The following is a 5951-nucleotide window of genomic DNA, read 5'->3' on the forward strand; positions in this document are numbered from 1 at the left end:
GTTATGGTTAGTTTAATTCTTTATTATGTCTATTATTATTCTTAACAGTCTCTTTATCATGGCACATAGCCCATAATCAAGGAATGGTTGGTAAACTTCTAAAGTTTGAGCACGTTTTCTAGTCGATAAATGTAGAAGAACGGATAATGAAAGCTAAGATAACCCTATCAAGAGACGAGAAATACAGTTCCACACAAAATTTTCAAGAGTACTTTGTGATTGTAAACCAATCTTCTAAACTATTAAAACAAAAAGAAGTAATTTTCAAGAGTAATTTGTCTTTGTTCTCATAACACTGAAGGTTTTGCCAAACGTTTAATATACTTCCAATCACATGGGAGATTGTAACCACATGAATGAACAACTGTGGTTATTCTGATCCTGAAGACCATTGCTGACTAACAGTCAACTGTTAGGAGCAGTGCTTGTTTTGTCAGGCAGAGGGCCTCTGACATGCAACAAAGAGCTGCCAATTGATGAATGCCATGACTAGAAAGGTAAAGAGTTGAAATTGTCACACCCCGAATTTTGAATAAAGGAATTCGAATTTGAAACGCGATAAATTAACAATCTAAAAAGAACACTTAGAAAATTTTTCATTTAAACTAAGCAACAAAACAAATCGAGCTCAGCTTTCTTTCTTTCTCCAAAAAAAAAAATCGAGCTCACAATATCAATACCGACTCATTCTTTAGAGTCACATATTACATTACAGAGAGTTTACAAATTAAACTGAACAACAATTCAATAAGTAACACACCCACCACACTCACTACACAGCGGAAGACTAAAACTAAAGTACACTTCTACGTCCACGCGCGCTACGATAGCAACAAGGCCTCAGCTTCGACCAATGTTACTCGTTACTCTGACCTTCACAATAACCCCTACACCATGGAATAGTGCACCAGGTTAAAACAACAAACCCGGTAAGCTTTTGCAAGCTCATGTGAGTAAACCCTAATAACCACAAAACACCTTTCTTACTCAATGACAACAAATCAAGACAATGATTATTTCCAAAAGAAAAATCCTTTTCTTTTTAAGGAAAACACAGGTTACCACCGTGACAAACCAAATCATTTGAAAGCTCAACAACAAATCAAAGAAATTACTCATTTCCTCTCGACAGGAAGCATTTATCACCACAACGATGTGATAAAACATTTCTCGACTCACTACAAGTCTCATCCACAACTACACTCACAAATTAAACTAAATAAAACCAGTAATCCTTGCTTAAAAAAATTAGTTCAGGAGATCACCAAAGCACACAATCCAAAATCATAGTAATCCCTGCATATAGTTTAGTTCAGGAGATTACATTAAAACCAACCAATTCAGAAAACAGTAATCCCTACATATAATTTAGTTCAGGAGATTACGAAAGAAACAAGCAATTCAATAATAGAAATAAACTAGAAAATAATACACCATCAACCATCAATAACAACAATCACTCAACTACCACATAATGAATCTCGTGAAATTTACTCAGCTCTAAATCCCGCTGCATTTTCACACACTGTACGAGATAACACAAGCACAACAATTTGTCTAGAACAACTTCGCCATGTACCTAGTCACATCAATGTCACATTTTAACACACGAATCACAACGCGATTAAAGTTCGAACCCCTGTTTGAACTAAAACCTTGAAACTAATGCCAATCGAGGCGAAACTTCATCCAAGACCACTCAAGGTCTCCGGAATACTTATACGATCAATATATCAAAGCTACAAGTCGATCGAACGGCCGGATCCTCACAGATCGAAAACCGATCGAATCTAAAATGCTAAAACACTAACATGCTCATACGATCTCCAAAAATTAAGTGTTGTATATTGAAATGCTCGTATCGACGAGTAGATCGAAATCAGGAATAGAAACTGTCCCTACTAAAGTGGCCGGAAGTCGCCGCAAAGCACCGCCACAGTAGGCGGCGGCGCCGCCGTCAACCACCGAGTTAGGTGGTGAAACCTACTTGCAACTCTTCGTCTCAACATGTCCTACAATTTTCTCAACTAGCATCAAGTCTAAATCAAAGCATAAGAGGTCAAAAATTATCCAAACAGGAGCTCGGTCGGAATTTTTGCCCAGTTTTCCGATGAGCTTTGGTTCTCCCTCCAGACTTCACTTCAGCTCGAATCCTTTGGGGAGCATGACCAGCATCTTCAGCCGACTCTAACAAGCCAAGTGGCTTGAGCTATGATGGCTGTAGATGGAAGATATCGGCGTTGACCTTAAACTGGGTTTTGGATCGGGCTCGCCGTGCTCCACCACGTAGACGCTGAGAAGGGAGGAGATGCTACCACGAGGAGCTAAAGGAGGAAGAGACGAAGCCAGCGCCGGTGGTAGCTCGTCCAAAGGTGGCCGGACGACTAATATATCGCTGGTCAAAGGGATCGGGCGATTTCTGGTCGAGAGACTAAACATGAGGTTCAGTTTCCAAATTTGGAAATGTGGCCTTCTTTGCAATTTCTGAAAACTTTCGTCCTTTTATCAAAAATGGAAAATTTTCACGAATGCAATAACTTCTTCATACAAACTCCGATATTTGCGTTCCGCATATGCACGAACTCGTATCCACGCGCTCTAGTGTTCTACAACTTTCGTGAAGGAAGTTTTCGGAGAAACCCAACGTATAAAAAGTCAAACTTCGTGCCCCCCTAAAACCATGCATTTCAAAAAATTATTCGTCTGAAAATAATTCTACTCCACCCTCGAACCACGAAATCGTACTAACGAACACTTTATTAATTTTCAGAAATTTCAAGAAATTAATAACGAATTTTCAGGGTATTACAGCAATCCTACCACCTCCGGGAATTGCCACCCCGGGCCACGCCTTAGATAGCTGCACAAACAATTGCTATGTTAGACAAGTATGGAAAAACATAGAGTAGTGCCATGTATTTGTTATATATAGTAGAGCATAAACAGGGCCAACCCTACTGATCAGATTCATCAGAATGTGAAAGGATAGAAGCTAAGATCAGAAATTTTGGGGGAAAGGGAATGATATGCTGCTCAAGTATCAATGTATTATAGCAATGGCTAACTAGCTAATCATCAAAGGTCCCAATGACCTTGTGATAGATGGCATGGTTGCAGCCACATCAAATTTATGTGGCATCTGAGTTTTCCGAAGACACTGGGAATCCACTCCAACTAACCCTAATTGGACTGCATATTGACCACATTTATATCTCCAATTATTGTTGCTCATATCTTGGCACCCAAAAACTTATCTCCTTTTAAAAATTAAAGAAACATAAAGTTTCAAAGTTTGAATGAAGGGGTCAAAATACTCGATCTTTGATTAGTTAAACTTTCATCCATCATCAACATTAAACAAGGGCAAATATATAGGAAATTAGGAGTACATTATAAAATTGAACCACACTAAACAACTTGGCAAGCAAGTGAAGCAACGATTGACATGGCTGATTATCATGTGTCTTGTATGCGACTTTGAACATCACCTCTTTTCTCCGATGCCTGAACACCTTATCTATCAAGTATTAGCAACACCTTCCACCATTTCATATACTTTTTTTTTTTTTTTTTTTTTTTTAAATGGGGTTTGGAATCCAGTCAAGCTGGGAGGCTCAACCCCATTTCATATACTCGATTCACAATGGAAACCGATCAAGCTTTCAACACCTTCTAACTTTCAGTGTTTTGAGACATAAAAATATAATGCAATTTAAAATTATATATCAAATCATATTAGTTTAGCAGATCACTGTAATATAGTCATTTTAAATAGACATTGAATCCATTTATCCCTCAGACTAAGCCACTAGTAAGCAAGTAAACAGAATCTAACATACCCAGTTTTGTTCTCAAGAAGTGGTGGAAATGCAATTTTCACATATGTGTAGGACTGTAGGTACAGATTACCAACAACACCACTGCTAGAAAGGCATGAAATTGAAGAATGCCGACTGAAAACCCAACATTGCCTTCGTCAGATATGAACACCAGTCCTGAAAAATCCATAAGGCCTCAGTAAAGTTCAGCTAAATTGAAAATAAGGCTCTATTTAAGAACAAGAAAGAACTGAGAGACAAAGACTGAGCATCAAAATCAGAGAGAAAAACAAGGCTCCATTTAATAACAACACAACTTAGAACAACTATTCAATTTATAAGTCTCAAAATTGGCAGATGAAATGAACAAAGAGAAATGAAATCAAAATCACAAACAATACCCCTTACTGAACTCGAGGTGGCCACAGGGGAGTGCGAAGATGGAGGCGCCGATAGAGGAATGACGTTGTCCGTAGACCACCGAGAGAGAGAGTTGACGGAGAAGAGACAGAGAGTTGAGGATGAGAAGATGCGTCTTTTCGAGGTTGGTCGTGTAATTACTTGAAGCTCATGACGGTACCGACTGGAATTTCAAAAATTTCATTAAATGGCCGCTACAGTACGCCCGCGGCTTCTGCTTCCAAAAGGAATCCATTGGCTGCTTCCAATTTTCATTCCAAAACAGGCTGTTAGGGTGTTTACCAAAACACCAACCAGGGATTTGCTTATAAGCACGAGAGCTGAAAAGCTCCCCGAAGCGCACCCTAAAGCACTCCCTTTTCTTCTAAATAATCTCCATACGTCTACCCAAGTCCATCACCTACCTTCGCCATGACCTCCGCCACCAGATCCTGAAAGACACGTTCAACAACATCAAAATCACCATCCTCTGCGGCTTCGTCACCATCCTCTGCGGCTTCGTCACCATCCTGATCTTACATGGCATCATCAGAGTGAGCAATCTCGGCAGCTCCGAGGCCGACGACCTTGAACCAAAACTTAATCGAGGAGATGAATTTGAGATTGTATATAATTTAGCTCATTTGGATACGGAACTTGTTGGGTATTGGGCCAAATTGCATTTGATTAGGAAACTGATGCTTTCACATCTCGAGGTGGAGTGGATTTGGTGGATGGATGGTGATGCCATGTTTATAGATATGGTGTTTCAGATCCATTAATTAAGTTTGATAAGCACAATCTTGTTATTCATGGCTACCCGAATTTTATAGATCCCAATTACAGCTAGGTGGAGGAGGAATGGGGAAGGGTGGGAGATCTCATATTTAAACAAGGTTTTATTTATTCTTCTTCTTCTTTGTATGATCCAAACGGGTACATGCTTAAAAATATTCCTTTGAAAAGCTATCGCTTTACACTCTGGATGAGTTTAGTGTGTGAAGTTCTGAGCTTGTTTTTGCTTTGTGAGCATTTGGGTTTGTTTGTTCTTTAGATCTTAATAGAGAGTAAGTTTTGGGTTTGTTTCACATCCCGAATTTCAAATATAGAATAACGAATAAGTTATTAACAAAAAGAATAAATCAAGAATGCGATGGCTCAACAACTCGCCCAAAACACTTGGAATTTTTTTTTCCTTTTTATCTAAGCAACACAATGCACCGAGCCCACTAATGTCTAATGTCAATACCAACTCGAGTCACGTATTACATCACACAAAGTTTACACATTAAATTGAAACATCAAAATAATAAGTAAATTTTCATTGAGAGCATAATACAAATTGCAGTGATAAGCAAAATATATTTCAAAACCTAAAACTGCCACAGCAACAAAGCCTCAGCCTTAACCCTGGTTGCCTTAACTTGTAGTATATATTAACCCTAGGCATGGGCATTTTAGCCCGAAAGCCTGAAAACCAGGACCGAACCGATCCAGGCTGGGCTTTTAGAAAGAAAAAAATACACAAAAAAATAAGGCTCAGACCGTTTGAGTATTAACGGGCCGGTTCCGGGCCTTGGTATCCATAAGCCTGAAAGCCCGATCTAATATTATCCCTTTTAATTTTTTATTTTACTTTCCTGAATTAGTAGCCTAGTCAACATTCAACCAACCCTAGACCTAAAAGCCCAAAACCTGTTTCTCACTTTCTCTTAGTTTCCTACTTTCCCCTCT

At 39.0% G+C, this 5951-nt stretch overlaps 1 long non-coding RNA gene across 3 annotated transcripts; it reads right to left on the reverse strand.

Moving 5' to 3' along the window:
• Positions 1 to 572: 572 nt before the first annotated feature.
• On the reverse strand, positions 573 to 5196 carry LOC133728163 (uncharacterized). Of its 3 annotated transcripts, none has more exons than XR_009855654.1 (3): positions 4220 to 5176; positions 2821 to 3995; positions 573 to 887 (listed from the first exon to the last, which is right to left on the reverse strand). It is a non-coding gene; the product is annotated as an uncharacterized LOC133728163 (long non-coding RNA). The 3 variants fall into 3 exon arrangements; XR_009855653.1 differs by having other exon boundaries at positions 573 to 2860; positions 3840 to 3995; positions 4220 to 5118; XR_009855652.1 differs by having other exon boundaries at positions 573 to 3995; positions 4220 to 5196.
• Between the last annotated feature and the right edge of the window lie 755 nt (positions 5197 to 5951).

The sequence above is a fragment of the Rosa rugosa genome, chromosome 2 (genome assembly GCF_958449725.1).
Source record: "Rosa rugosa chromosome 2, drRosRugo1.1, whole genome shotgun sequence".
Lineage (NCBI taxonomy): Eukaryota > Viridiplantae > Streptophyta > Magnoliopsida > Rosales > Rosaceae > Rosa > Rosa rugosa.